Below are 15212 nucleotides of genomic sequence, written 5' to 3' on the forward strand. Positions count from 1 at the left end.
AGAATAATAATCTGTGAACCGCAAAGGTTTCTGAATCAGCATACAAGTGATCTATAATATGAATGAGTGATGCTTCATATATACATAAATCCCTGAAGGTCATTTAAAGAAAGTTTGAAGTATCTGAAGTACCCTGCTTTGATTAAAATCAAGAGTATATTCGTGAGACAGTTTCCAATTAAAAAATTTAAAAATGCATCTGCTGCAATTATTCTTCTCCCCTTCCTTAACCCCCCCTCAATTTCCTTTAAGAAACAACAGTAGAGTTTCTTTTCAAAGTCTTAAAATAAAAAATCCCCAAAAAAGGGATCCTGCTTGCTTTTAGAGTTGTTTGAAAAAGGGGGAGAAAAAAAAGCATGAAGAGCCACGTGCTTCTCTTCTGGCCAAGTTATTAGCTTCTGAGAACAAGAGCTTGAGGGGAGGACTGTTAACCCCATAGTCTCTCTGGCAGAATGAGCTCTTTCCCTGTTGGCTTGCACTGCCTGGAAAGCTCCTCGCGCCCTCGGAGAGGCCAGCCTGCCGGAGAACTGCAGGAATCTGCAACAAAAACGATGACAGCCTGAAATACCCCCAGTGCCAACCTCCACATTTGTCTGTCACCTCAGACCCTGACTAGTTGACAGAGCAGCAGAATTTCAACTCCAACAGACTCGAATGTGTGTCTGGGCAGAGAAGCAGAGCTAATGAGGGAAGAGATTTTTTAAAGTGTATTGGGTATTTGTCAAACTTTTATTTCTTGGCTGTGTGCAAAGAGAGGATTCAACTGCAATTTTGTATCGAGGCTCTGGGTCCAGCCACCTACCTGAAGGTAAATTTTAATAAGTTTACTGTATCATCTAATGGCATTTGTTATACTACGCTGCATGATCCAATGAAGATGTCTAATATTTTTTTCCTAGGACAAAGCCATTTATTTACAAAAAAAAAACAAACAAACTTTTGTGTGATTTACAGAAAAGCTACTTAGTAAGAAATTTTAACTCTTGTATTCATGTTTCCTTTTCTTCTTCAAGATTATATAGTTAGTAGTAATAAATGATGGTTTTAATGAAGAGCAAGAGCACAAATGTAGAACTGTTGTTGGCCAGATTAGCATTCAGATCTTGGTGAAGTCTGAATCTGGAAATGTGTTTTATAAAAATATTTTACTGAGTATATTAAGTAAATCATAAGGGAAGTAGTTTAAAAAAGAACTTTCAAATCAAAGTAACATGTATGTTTTCCATGTTTAAATTATCTGAAATTATTTCATCACCACCACTGTCCCAGTGTGTACCTACCAGCAATATAGACATGGAACATTTTGCTTTTCCAAAAGGCAGGAAAATTGCTGCACTACTATAATCTTCTTTTATTGTTTTTTAGTTATTATGACTATTATTCCTTTCCTAATTCCCTTTTATACTTTTATGACTAGCTGTCTCTTGTCTCCCTCCATTGTTTTTTAAGGTGCACACACATAAAATTTCTCTAATTCCTGATGATGTCCTACTTGGGGAGGGAAGGAGGTAGGGAAACCAGAGAGCTGAGGAGATTATGGCAAATCCTATATCATACGGTATTATCATTCTGGCTCTACTAGAATAAAACAATAATGTACGTCGTGCTCACTCATTCCTCCTAGGTATTAGAGGTCCCCCTGCAGGAGAAAACCATCCTTTCAACTGTAGATGGGTGCTGTTGATACTATAACCAAGCGGTACTGAGGAAAGACTGTCTCTTTTGCACTGCCTTTAATCTGCAAAGAGGTTAAATATGTCACCTTGGCATTGTGTCTGAGCTTTCCTCTGGCCCACTGCCTGACTGCACTGAATAGAAATGTTCACTCGATCCAACTCAGCAAAAATCTTTTTAATAAATTCTCCCCTCTCTCTTGGATACCAACTTTTTTTGAGTTCGGAGCTTATTCATCTAAACTTTGGTGGTAGTGACTATTGTTAACCATGACTGTTTAAAAAAAGGACACCCCTCTTAGGAAAGATTTAAGTTTATATTTCTATTCATTCAACCAGATCTAGCAAAGAAGAGCAATCAGTCTGTTTCATCTACTTACCATCCAATCAACTAATGCTACTTCCCAAGTTTTTAAAAAGAATGCGTACATGTTATTCATGAATCTTGCCTTTTTCCTTTTATGGAATTTCTGTGCACCTATTTAGCAATTCCTGAGGTTTCTTCTCCAGGTCTTTTGGGGTTCAATCCCCAGTACTTTCTCATGTGCAACTTCACTATCAACTACATAAAAATAGTGATGACAAGAATGAAATGAACAGTGATGTCTCTAGACAACTCCAGAACACTATTTATTTCATTTTCTCTTGACTATTATTTTTATTCCATTTAATAACAGTATACAAACATTTGTTTGTTTATGCTTTTTCCACCAAGAAAAACATAAACAACTGCTGTTAAAAGACTTCAGATGCCCTTTTCCTTTACATTTCCTTCTGGAACAGCCTTCAGTGAAGGGGAAAGGGGCCCCATAAATCCAGGAGAACTTCCCCAGTAGACCTGGCTGCCCAAGAGATGCCCAGCTAAGCTGGGCTCTGGTTCACACAAGGCCCACAGGGCATCTTCTGCCAAAGGCTGAGCTTGCACTGGTAATACCACCTGGGCCTGGTTTTTGTGTTGGGCATCAAAAGGTACACAGAACTCTGGGGGACAGAATGTGCGGTCTCTAATAATTGTAGGAGATGGTGTAATAAAGTAAGATCATGAATTCTGGAAACACACAGACGTGGCTTATACCTGGGCTTTACCAGGATCTGTGACTTTGGACAAATGGGTCTTTGAGCCTCAGTCCCCTCATCTGTGGAAATGAGGATCATAAAATTATTTGCCATTTCAGAGATTTGTTATGATAATTAAGTCAAGAAAACCCCTATGCCTGGTGCATATGAAGCAATCAGTTAATCATAGCTAATAATGAAAACACCACCCTACCTAGGTGTCCCAACTGGAACTCTGTAAAAAGGAATTTACTCTCGGTTTTCCCTCAAGTTTCTTAGTTTACCCATCTATTAAGCAAGCAGTGATAATAATACCCACAAATGCAGTTGTTGTAGGAGTTAAATGAGATGTTTTTAAAATACCAAGTGTAGCACCTGGCAGAGTGGCACAGCGTGAGAAAGTATTCAGTTATACACTTGAAATGATTTTTCTGATAACAGAATTGGGGATTGAGAAGGAAATATTCTTTGAATTGTCTTTTTTTTTTATCCAAAGGAATGGAAAAATAAATCTGAATCTACTGTACTCCCCTGGGGGGGGGGGGCGGTGCTCAACATGAAGTATTTATTACTGTGAGTCTTTACTGCTTCATCAATTAGTTTCTTCTTAAGGACCAAGTCAAATGAAACCAAAGGGAGTTTTCTGTTTCAGATTGCCATTAAGAGAGTGAGATGAAATGCTGCTTTGCAGTTGATTCTGTTTTATTGGCCTAGTTGGACAGGGGAGAAGGCCCCCAACATTTCTCCTTTCTTATCTTTTCTAAAGGCAAGAATAGGGGTTTTGACTTGCTCCAGGGGTATTTTGTCCTTTCTAACTGAAATTCAAACGAAAGGGTTTGGGTTTTGTTTTTTGTTTTTGTAAACCTCTCCCCCTGTGCTCCTAGCATTGAAATGTCAGCTGCTTTTTCTGGCTACATGTAGCAGGAGCAGCCTGTCGTCATAGCGATGAAAGGGTATAGAGAGACTGAGTTTCATGACCCACTCTGTGAAATAACTCTTAGTCTGCTCTAAAATCCTTCTTTAGAAATGAAGTCTCCAGTCTTGGCTTGTTTCCTTCCTATTATGCAACCAACTATGTACACCAATTGGAGTAGCTAAATGTTTTCTTTAGAGATTCGATGAATAGGTGTTAAGAAAATGAACAAGAAAGCTACTAAAACAGTGACCAGTTTACTCTGGAGTGCGGGGGGGAGAACTACTGGGAAGGCAAAGGAAGAGAGATAGAAATAACCTCACTTCAAAGCACATACTGCACAGCCCAGAATAAATCCATTTTCCGAGTTCCTGCCGGCTCCTCCCATCTTCGCAATGCACCACAGTACAGTGGTTATCCAGGGGGATTCTGGGGCGTCTACCAGGACTTGCATCCGGGCACTCTCTAGTGTTTTACCTTACACACTCTTTGCCTCTGTCTTCTCATCTGCAAACAGAGATAAGAATAGTCATGAAATTGTTGTGGAGATTGAATGAGATAGTGTAAGGCTCTCATTACAGTATGTGACCAGTGGTCAAGGTTAGCTATTAGGCTTGCCAGGCCCCTATATCCCTTATTTGTTAAATGGGGGTAACAGCTAATTCATTGTCAGATTAACTGAAATGATGTGTAAGTGCTCAATAAGTAGTAGTTCTTTTCATACTCTGTAATACTTTTAATAGTCTTTTAATACTTGTCATCGCTATGTCCACCTTTGATGGAAATAGCTTTTTTTTTTTTTAAGAGAGAGCTTGGGCAAAGAGAGGGGAGAGGGAGTGCAGGCTCTGCTTCCCGCTCAGCATGGAGCCCAATGCAGGGCTTGATCCCAAGACCCTTAGCTGAAATCAGAGTCAGCTCAACTGACTGAGCCACCCACGTGCCCCAGAGCTAGCTGTTTTGAACTTGGAATTTCCCAATGAGTAAACTGTAATGAATATAGGTGTCAGAATTATCATTGTATAAATGTGAACCATTGAATTTCTAAAGAAAAATAAATAAGAGTTTTTACATTTATAAAGAAAATTCTCATCTTGATTTACAGTAAAAGGTTATTAAAACATCTTTTATTAAGATGCTTTGCATTAAAGCATCTTAGTGTTTTAGTCTCTCCAGTGTTTTCCAGACCATGCAATTATGTCAATAAATAATCTTATGTCTTGAACGACTCATGCATTTCAATGTTCTATACCATGAGAAATGCCAGAGATGCTGCAGGAGTAAATATAGAGAGGGCTGTGCTCTAGTGGCACTTACTGTGTAGTTAGGGAGACTGTCATTAAGTAAATCATCACATTAATAAAAAGTGCTTATGCGCAAACATAAGGTGACCTTGAATACAAAGCCATCTTTATTTTTCTAATGACAAGACTCTCAGCCAAAGTCCTTGGCCAACCTAAATGCACAAACGGGTAGTAAATTGTAATATGTACTTAGAGGATACCTAAGATCTACTCACTGAATCCACTCTGTAATTATCTAGTACAGACTAATGCATCATCAGTCCTCCGCAAGTTGTTTATAACACACTTCTTAAAAATCTGTGGATGCTGCAAATTGGATCCCTAAGCATAAATTCTCATTCTATTTATTACTTCTTTGTTTTTTCCAGCCCTCTTTCAAGGCTTATTTGAAAACACTTGAGTTTGTAAAGTGTGGTTTTCTAAAACTGCGATTTTAACACTTGCAATAATGAAGTCATACCTCACGAATAATTACTAAATCTGCTTTAAATATCTTTACCTCCTTTTTTATTGTCAAGATGACCATCTTAAGCATGACCAAAATAAGCATTGCTTGAGATCATTTCAGGCTGTTTTCCTGAAACAGTACTTTGTTGTTCAAAATGAAGTCATTGAGACAGTGGTCTTTAATGTGAGAGATCTCGGAAGCACTAAAATATAAAGCACATCCCTCTTTCTTATAGCATAATTTGGGGGATGAAAAAGTCACAGTATATTTGAATTTGTATTGTATATAATCATCTGCTGAAATAAGTGTTAAGAGGGTAAAGCACCTTTGTTCTAAGAAAGTATGTTTAAGGAGCCTGACCTCTGCCGAAGGTCACTGATGGCTGTTTTGATCTGAAGGCTAAATAGATGTTACTCTGTGGTGTCTCTGTGTGTGCTTGTGTATGCTTGTGTGTGTGTGTGTGTGTGTGTGTGTGTGTGTGTGTGTGTGGTGATTGGGGCAAGTGGGTGCTGGCAAGAGAATTCTAACAGTGTGACACCTTGTGCAAAGACCCTGCAGCAAGTGAGATCATGGTCTATTTGAGGAATACAGAGAAGGCCAGCTCCTCTGAGAGCAAAGAGCAGAGTGATGGGAGATGCAAATCCTAAGCAACTCTCCACAATACCCTCTTCCCTGATCACTAAGCATTTTTATTATCTGCTTGATTCATGTTGAACTCTTGTCAAAACCAGGTTGGACTCAGTGCCCCAACTGACATAAACCGTGTTTATCCCTCACTTGGCCCCACATGACTGTAGTAGGTTTGGTTAGGAAGGATGACGGTGAGTTGAAGGTCAAAGCTCCAGAAAATCTTTATCATTCACCGGGCTGGGTCACCTTGATGTCAGATGGTGACTCAGCAGAGAACTCAAAATAGAAGAACATCTTTTTTAATCCTTCAGATGACTTTAATGTCAAGCTACAGAGCTCTCCTAAGAGACTCATTAATACTTTAAAAGCCCTGAAGCATCAGTGTTAACTCTGGATCGGGTAACAATATGTATATGTTAGCCAAAATGTGACTAAAGGGTTTGCTCTCTAATAACAAAAGCTTTGACTATTATGTAAAGACAGGGTGAAGGAAAATGATCTGTTTGTGATTGATTATGAAATAACCATGATAATCATTTTGTTTACTACATTTCCCTGAAAGGAAATTTTTCCACAGTTAAAATAATTACTAAAAATAGCAGCCTACAGGCTTCCTCTGATATAAATGAATCCAACAGAAGATATACCTAGCCTTATTTAGAAGCATGGATGTGCATACTCTAAGAAATGATATGCCAATAGTAAGAAGAAAAATAGGGAAAATGGTCAATGCAAACCTCTCCTTTTTCTAGGGTATATGGTGTGTCTTTCTCAGTTTGTTGGACTTTAGACAAGGTAAGATGAACAGATCAAGTAATCATAATCTGCCTTGAAAACCAAAAGTGTTGAAGCAACGTTTGTTTAGTTTCCTTGGCCTAGAAGGGAAGGAGGAAGACTTGTAAGTTTGGCTGGGAATGCCTAAGAAGAAGCCAACATCTAGGGAGAAAGGGGGCAGTTCAGCTGCCTGGGTAACTCCAGGCAACAAGAGGGAAGTTCAGTTAAAAAGACTTCAAACAATAACTCCCAGCACTAACATTTCCAAGGAGTCATTTACATAACCAATAGAAGAGCTAGAAAAGAATAGACTCCAAGCCTGTTCCTCCTTTTAGAGGAATGGATAGCTGTTTACACTAGTTCATTGGTCAGAGAGCTTGTTAATGCTTAAGAGAAAAGAAAAGAGAAGAGATATAAAAAGAAGAGGTAGTGACACGAGAAGTGCCAGGTGGAGAAAAATGGTTACAGTAGGTAGATTTAAGCAGCAAGATGACAGCAGAACTTCGAAAAGAAGACTTAGCTTTTTAAGTTTAAATTTAAATTAGTGCTTTAAAGTAATAAATTTATTTAGTGTTCTAAAAAACTTTAGAAACTAAAAAGAAATCAAATACAAAAATCTACTCTGACCCAATCTTACTCTAATTTAAACTTCTAGAAAATACCCTAGAAACTGAAATGCAACCAATTACAGGTAAGAACTCAAAACGAATCAGAGTACCCAAAATATATTCTGGTAAGTTTGTGTAAGTTCACTCTTAAATCTAGATGGAGGATGATATTCTCGGGAGTGCCAGACTTTAGGTGCCCTTCCTTTCTCTGGGAGATAGAAATCGCAGGACATCAAAAGATAGACCGAGTGTCAGAGGGTTCCTTTTAGAAATGTTCCACACCAAATGCAGTGTCCAAGCAATATTTACCTGTCGCATGCACTGCTTTCCACCCTCAATCTAAAGGACCAAACACTGGTCTTAGAGGCCAGACAGGTCTTCGCTCCATCATATGGGGTTGGATGATACACACATGGCCTACTTTGCCTGTGCCTTTCACTAATGCCTTCAAGCTTAGCTGGGCTACCTTCCCAGCTAGAGGAAAGGATAACCAGGCCCTTTTCCTTGTTTTTCCAGGGAGGGAGCTTGTAGACCTGCTGAGAAATCTAATTACAACCTCCTTTCATGGTAAAATCCAATTACAACCTCTCCCATGGTGAAAGCCAATCCTTTTGATACAAAAGGAAGCCAAATAAAGGGGCTTCAAGCAGCGGGTATGACTGTGTTCTGCTTTCTCTTAGGCAACTATGCAGAAAGGTTGCAGTGACCTTCACTTGCTTGAGTAGGAACAGTGGTCATAATCTATTACTACTCCCATTCTCATAAGAAGGAAAAATATTTTCATATCTGATGCTGAAGTTTCTGGGAATTTTCTCAAGCATCCATTAGTTGACCAAAGCAAATTTTGAGCCTCTCTCCAGACACATATTTTTGATTCAGTGATGGGGTTTTGGAGTGATGAGAGTTCAGAGCCAATGGCCAAGAAAGAATTCTTGAGACATCTTTGGTACAAAAAGGTGATTTTATTAAAGCACAGGGACAGGACCCATGGGCAGAAAGAGCTGCACGGGGGTTGTGAGGAGTGACTGGTTATATACTGTGGAGTTGTGAGAGGTAAAGGCAAAAGGGAGGCCTCCAGAGGGACTTTGATATGCTAAAGAGAACTCCTAAGATACCTGAGGCCTTGCTATTGTCGAGCTGCGGTTGTTTTCCCTCTAGCAAAGCTTTATCATTAAGATGGTAGGGGGTTCCTGGAGAAATGTTATACTCTGTATTTGCCTCAAGTATTTGTCAGTGGGCTGCAGGTTATGAGGAAATTTCATTTTACCTGCCATTTCCTTCTTGTTTTTGCTCCCCGAGTCACTATAGAGGGGAGGGTGATATTAAGGGCTCCAGGAAACTGAGTCTATAGGTTTCTGGAAGTTAAGCTATTGATAAGATTGCCTTTTTCTTATAATTCACTAAGATATTTGTAAACTGATAGAGACTCCTGTCCTGCATGATTGTGACCTCTATCAGTTAACCATTGGTATTCTTTCCCTTTCCTTTGTCCTTGGGCAGCCAGGAGTGCCTGAAGAATGTAGCATACATCCCACCCTGTGGGGGGGAAGGGGTTGGAATTGGTGCTAGCTTGTGCTTTGCCCTCTGCTTGCCTTATGGTCCCTCATCATCAGCAAGATGACTTTTTTTTTATTGAATTTGGAATATGTTAAATGAACAACAACAAAAAAAGTAGTGAATTATTTAATCTAATATCCTCCTATAATCTGTTCCTGACATCTTTGACCTCCTATGCCACCCTGTCAGCCACCTGCTCACTTGAGGATAATGAGAAACTGCAGCGCTGCTTACAGAAGTGTCACCCAAATTCCTGAAACCTGAATGAGATAAACAGAGACAGTTCTCAAAATAGTCATTTGTGAAAATACTATTTTACAAGTACCTGGCATAAGTCTATAATTGCTGAAACAATAAAATTTAACCACATTCGAATATCTATCAGTCTACACAATCACTGTAGTCACAGAATATGTATAAAATCCAGGTTTTCAGCTTATCCAAAAACATGGGCAATTTAGAAGGAGCATCCAGTTATCTAATAGGTTTTTAATCAGATATGTATGGAGTAGTGGGTTTTTTTAACAGGATAAAGTTCATCCTAGGTTCAGATAAAGTGCTACACCCATAAAGTTAATATAAGTACATAAAGAAGTATAAAATCCACCATTTAAAGATTCTCAAATACCTCTGAAAGCAAAACATTTTTACTATACTTGATTCAACCTCAGTTACCTAATCATCTATTCCCTCTCTCTCTCTCTCTCTCTCTCACTCTCGCTCTCACTCTCTCTCTCTATATGTGTATGTATGTGTATGTGTATATATATATATATATATATATACACATACACATACATACACATATATATGTAATTGTAGGTCAGTGAAAACGTCTAACTGGTTTTAAGACACATGTTTACTCAGATCTTCATGCTCTCTTAGCCCACTGGATCATTTTTAACTCTCAAGCCATTAGTTCAGAGGGTTTTCTCAACCTTTCATTGAGGACCAAACAACTTTGAGCTAACTCTAAATCAATGCATCATTCTGTTGGAATTCAGAAGAATCAAAACACAAATGCTGAACCCCAAGTGTCTTCTTTCCCTCTCTTTTTCTTTTTTGATCCCCAATTTTAACACATAATAGTAGCCTTCAAGGACCTCACAGTGGAGTGCAAGTTAAACTCTTTCCAGGAAAACTTTTCAGTAATTTCCTAAAATATAGGTAAAGGGACATACTACAGGCTTTTGTTTTAAACTAAGAACGCTTTTGGTTTAAACCTTGGTACTCCCAGTGATCTTGCATTTTAGTAGCTTCTTAGGTATGGGGGCAGGGAAGGAGTACAGCATTAGCTCACTGATAAAATCAACTGATTGATGTCCCCTTGTAATCTGAAAACAATTTAAAGTGATTGATTTCAAAAGCAAATGTTTTCTTATAATTTGAAAAATACTCTGGGTAGAAACATACAAGGTTACTATAGTCTGAGTTCTGGGTATGATTGACTTCTTTTCTTTCCCACAAGGTAACGGGCAAAAATCTAGCCTATGTTTACTATATGTTTGGTTCTTTGTTTTATTTTTCTCAAATCCTCTGTGTTTGGATGGTGGCCACAGTAAGGTTTGAGGTTATAGTCATGGCTGGAGGTGGCTGACTCACCTCACACTTCCCAGCATCATGATAATAGGGCTCATAGCTCTAAAGATCTGTAGCCTAGTTATTGAATGTGGTGTGTACATTTTTAGTGCCATGAAACCAAAAATAGTCATTGTCCAAAAAGAATTAACAACAGATTCCCTTGTACAGTATTATTCATCCAAAATACAACTTTGTTTCAATTTGGCTAATTAGACTACTCTTGATTAGGCAAATTTCTACATGTTCCAGGACTAACCACCCAAAAACAATGGTTTTAGAACAGTGTTTAAAATGTTTAGTCAGACTGAACTAATGAGTTGGATTTCCTTTGGCATAGAAAAGACTGCATAATGGAGGGGAAAAGAGCAGAAGGACTAACTTACTTTCTAAGGTTTCAGATTAATCCTGGTGTCAACGTTCTAGAGATTGCATGACAAGAAAAATGGGAGAGGACTATAAAGTGAAAAAACCATAGGTATTCCCAGACCTAGTTGTCCATATTTGTTTCTAAAACTCCTTGATTCACCCTTCAAAATTTGTGATTTTATCAGCAAAATCATCTTTATTGAGTGCTGATCACATTTGAATACCTTGTAGCTTTGGGTTCTCTCCAAAGATGAGGACTGCTATGCTACATTTAAAGAGAAAAACATGGCGATTCCTGGGTGATTCAGTTGGTTAAGTGTCCACACTGGGCATGAAGCTGACTGGATTGAAGCCTACTGGACATGAAGCTTACTTCAAAAATTAACAATAATAAACATAAAGAAAAAGAAATATGTGCCCCAGCTAAGGCAATGTAGAGGAGGAAAAAGCTTTTCCTCACCCTCTTATATTCAGTATTTGGGGTCTGCAAATTAAACTGACAAAAGACAGATTAACAGAAAAAAGTTCATTCATATGCACACAGAAGCCAACAAAAGTAGCTAGCTCCTTAAGCAGGTCAAGTTTAAGGTTTATATAGATAGCTAACTTCAAAGGGGAAAGGAAGGAGTAGGGGAAGAAACAGCATCTGTGAGAAGGACAAAAGATTTTTTAGCAAAGACAAGGGTTTTTAGAACAAACTGGAGATAAGAAACTTTGTGAAAATGTTTGTTTATACAAGTATAAGTGGCCACAAAACTCTCCTGGAGAGGAATTTGTGGTAGGTTTACTCTTGGTCTCTCTCCTGGGAGTACAATCTGCCCTCAAGAGGGAATTCATGGCAATGTCTCATTTCTCAGAAGTTTCTGCTTTTGGTCAGATAAAGGAAGCTCCAAGAAGGTTTCTTTCTGCATCTGTTTAATCTCAAATGCCCTTTGCATCGAATAATCTTCATACCAACAAAAGTTCCAAGTGGATCCCCACAGCAACTGTTGGACAGACTTGAAACAGGGCAGCACTGGGGAGCAGGAGGCAGCTTTGTTGGCAAAGGATCTGAAAATATCCAAACCCATGAATCCTAAATTTTGAATCAAGTGTTGTGTGGTCAAGGTTTCAGGAAGGAAATGACAGATCCAGGCCAAAAAAATTGAATTTGGGGACTTGAGAAAATGTATAATGGGATTATTTATCAAGGTGTGGGCAGGGTATAGAGAACCTGCAAGGGGTTCTAAGAACAGACTGATAAGAACTAAATTTGTTCATACCATGGGAGAGAGCATTTTCTGAACCCAGACAGAAAATGCTGCATGGAGAGGATCACTGAGAGGTGAGAGGGGCTATGACCTTCAGGAGAGGGACATAGTCACAGAGAGGGCACTGAGAAAATGTATACCTTGATTTTGCTCTCCTCCTTCGCCCAAATTTCTCCTGCAGTGCACTCCACTGGCTGTACCCAACAGAAACCATCAGGCAAGAGAACCTGATGATGCAATTCACAGGCCCTGGGATAGCTCAGGGTGGAGAAGAGTGGAGAGTGGAGATGGTGTGCATCTGGAGGAACAAATGGAAGGTTTCTAGATTCTGGGGGGAAAGAATCTTTTCCCAGTGTGGGAGAGGTAGAAAACAGCTGTAGACCAGCTGTGTCCTCTCCTTGCTTAAATGAATCTTTTGGAGCTTCCTCTCTTAAGGCCTAAATATGCTTTGGTTTTTCACCCTATTTTCAAAGAATTCCTCAAATCTCAACCATAAAATTCATTAGGGTTATTGTATCTGCTTCTTTCAGAGAAGACAGGTAATGAATAACATTGCACCACTGGGGCAAGCAATTGTTCTCCCTGTTTAATGTGTTGGACCTCGCCAAAGCACATGAGAAGCTTCAACCATGTGCTGAATCCTGGAGGGACTTCTACTTGGAGTGAGTGCTTTCATTAGTGGTTCACACAAGAACTACTCATCAAAGCCCACCATTGTTCCCCAGCAGATCCCAACACCATGAGAATGAGGCTACTTGGAACTGCTCTTAGGTATGATTTACTGTTTTTCTTAATCCTGGAAGAGAACTACCCCAGTGAATAGTTCTTGGTACATTCACAAAGCTGAAAGCACTTGAAATTCCTCTCCCAACTAGCAGAGCTTAACAACCAACTTACTCTATTAACAAAAGGGAGACATTTTCCATTGAATCCAAAGAGGTTTTATATTATCCTGGTAGAGTTTAACTAATAAGGGAAATTCAAATAAGAATAGTCAGAGCAGAAAGTTAAGAACCTGGCATTCAGGGGAAAATAATTCCAGGGACGTAGGGAATAAAATAAACTGGGAGGAGGGGGGACGGGTAGAGAAAAGAACTAAAGGCAGAAAAAGAATAGGAATAATATGTCTGATCACATCATGGGCTAGGCTTCAAAAGGTGAATTGTCATGCCATTAACAACATGAAGCAAACCATTCGGATGTTATTAAGTCTGCAATATGACAAATGCCCCAAGCCTTCAGGTAAGTCATACTCAGGAGTAGATTCAGAATTTGTGAACCAAAAGTTTGCTGTATGTGTGGGGACTTCTTTTTCCAAATAGAAAAATCAAAATTAAGTGTAGGACTTTGTAAGGAGCCCATTCAAGTGAGGAGCTCTAAAGCTTAAGCTTCTTAGCTTTGTAGTATATCCACCTCTGGCCACACTCAAGTATCTATTACCCCAAATGATATACAAAAAGATGAGGGCAGGAAAAAAATAAGTATGAGAAAACCCTACATGCACAGAGAAGAAATAAAAAGACATTTATCATAATATTATCTGAGCAAAGAAAAATAAATATGGCCAAAATATTTTCTCCCACTACACCATTCTCAAACAGCTCCAAAAGCAAAGCATTTTTACTATACTTGATTCAGCTTCAGTTATATATATCATCTATATGATATGATAGGAACCAGAGGAATCATAGCCTAAGATTTACTAAAGTCAGAAGACTTGACCTTGGGGCACCTGGGTGCAGTCAGTTAAGCACCCAGCTCTTGATTTCAGCTCAAGCTCCATGTTAGTCTCCACGCTGGGCAAGGAGCCTGCTTAAGATTCTTTCTCCCTCTGCCCCTTCCCTGCACACATTCTCTGCCTCTCAAAAAAATAAAAAAGACTTGACCTTGTTTATAGGTCAGTAAAAACCTGTAACTGATTTCAAGATACCATGTTTACAATGGCATCAAGTCAGTGGAGTGTGTGACTCTTGATCTTGGGGTTGTTGAGTTTGAGCCCCACATGTGAGTGTAGAGATTACCTAAAAATAAAATCTTAAAAAAAAAAAGACACCATGTTTGCTCAGATCTTCATGCTCTCTTAGCCTGTTGGAATCATTTTTAACATAGGCAACAGTGGAAACTTTCAGAAGGGCTGGCAAATGCCTGAGGAAAAGAAAAGAGCACAGCCTCCATGGCTCCATCCTATACAGAGTTATGAGACCCAGTGAGATTAGTGAGTGATGAGTGGTACAATCAGATGAGGAGATCTGAGAGGAATGATGAAGAGGTGTGGAAACATGGCTATGGCACAGCCTTGCCTAAGATAAGCCTGTGAGATCCTCTAGATAATAATTAAAGTAATCTTTCAGTTACACATTATAGAAGAGGGAGAATGTACTCATTTCTCCTGAGCTGGAGAGAGAGAGAAATCTTTGAGAATGTCCCTGAAAAATAATTCCGTCTTCCTCATCCATGACTGGTCACAGTGGTCCAGAGCTCAGGAAGCTGTCACTGAATGGATATGCCTTGAGGTAGAGGTGAAGCAATAGGTACAAATACATGGATGATTCATAGATGAAACGTTTAGTGTAGTACCTGGCATATAGTAAAATCTCAAAAAATAAAAGCTAGTATATTATTATATATAATAGTCAATGATAAAAATCTACTTTTTCTTTTTTTTTAATGTTTATTTTTGAGAGAGAGCGAGCAGGGGATGGGCAGAGAGAGGGGGATGCAGAATCTGAAGTAGGCTCCAGGCTCTGAGCTATTAGCACAGAGCACAATGGTGGGGCTCAAACTCATGAACCTCGAGATTATGGCCTGAGTTGAAATTGGATGCTTAACCAATTGAGCCACCCAGATGCCCCAAAGCCTACTTTTTCAATAAAACTATATTTGGGTGAAGATAAGTGATGCTACTACTACTGACTATACCTGAGTGCTATTTCACTCAAGATATTTAATATTCCGATTATGTATTGCTGCTTGCACACTTAGTGACTTAAAACAATAACCATTTCATAATGTCTCAAGCTTGTGTGGGTGTGGAGTTTGGGCAGGTCACTCAGAG

General features: G+C 39.1%; 1 protein-coding gene across 2 annotated transcripts in view; it reads left to right on the forward strand.

The window, feature by feature from the left end:
- Positions 1-412: 412 nt before the first annotated feature.
- Positions 413-15212, forward strand: part of SPARCL1 (SPARC like 1) — a 50579-nt gene continuing 35779 nt past the window's right edge. For both annotated transcript variants that reach the window (XM_047855146.1, XM_047855147.1), the window contains exon 1: positions 413-808. The gene's annotated coding sequence lies outside the window, so the exon portion shown is untranslated. The remainder of the gene's footprint in view (positions 809-15212) is intronic.

The sequence above is a fragment of the Prionailurus viverrinus genome, chromosome B1 (genome assembly GCF_022837055.1).
Source record: "Prionailurus viverrinus isolate Anna chromosome B1, UM_Priviv_1.0, whole genome shotgun sequence".
Taxonomy (NCBI): Eukaryota; Metazoa; Chordata; class Mammalia; order Carnivora; family Felidae; genus Prionailurus; species Prionailurus viverrinus.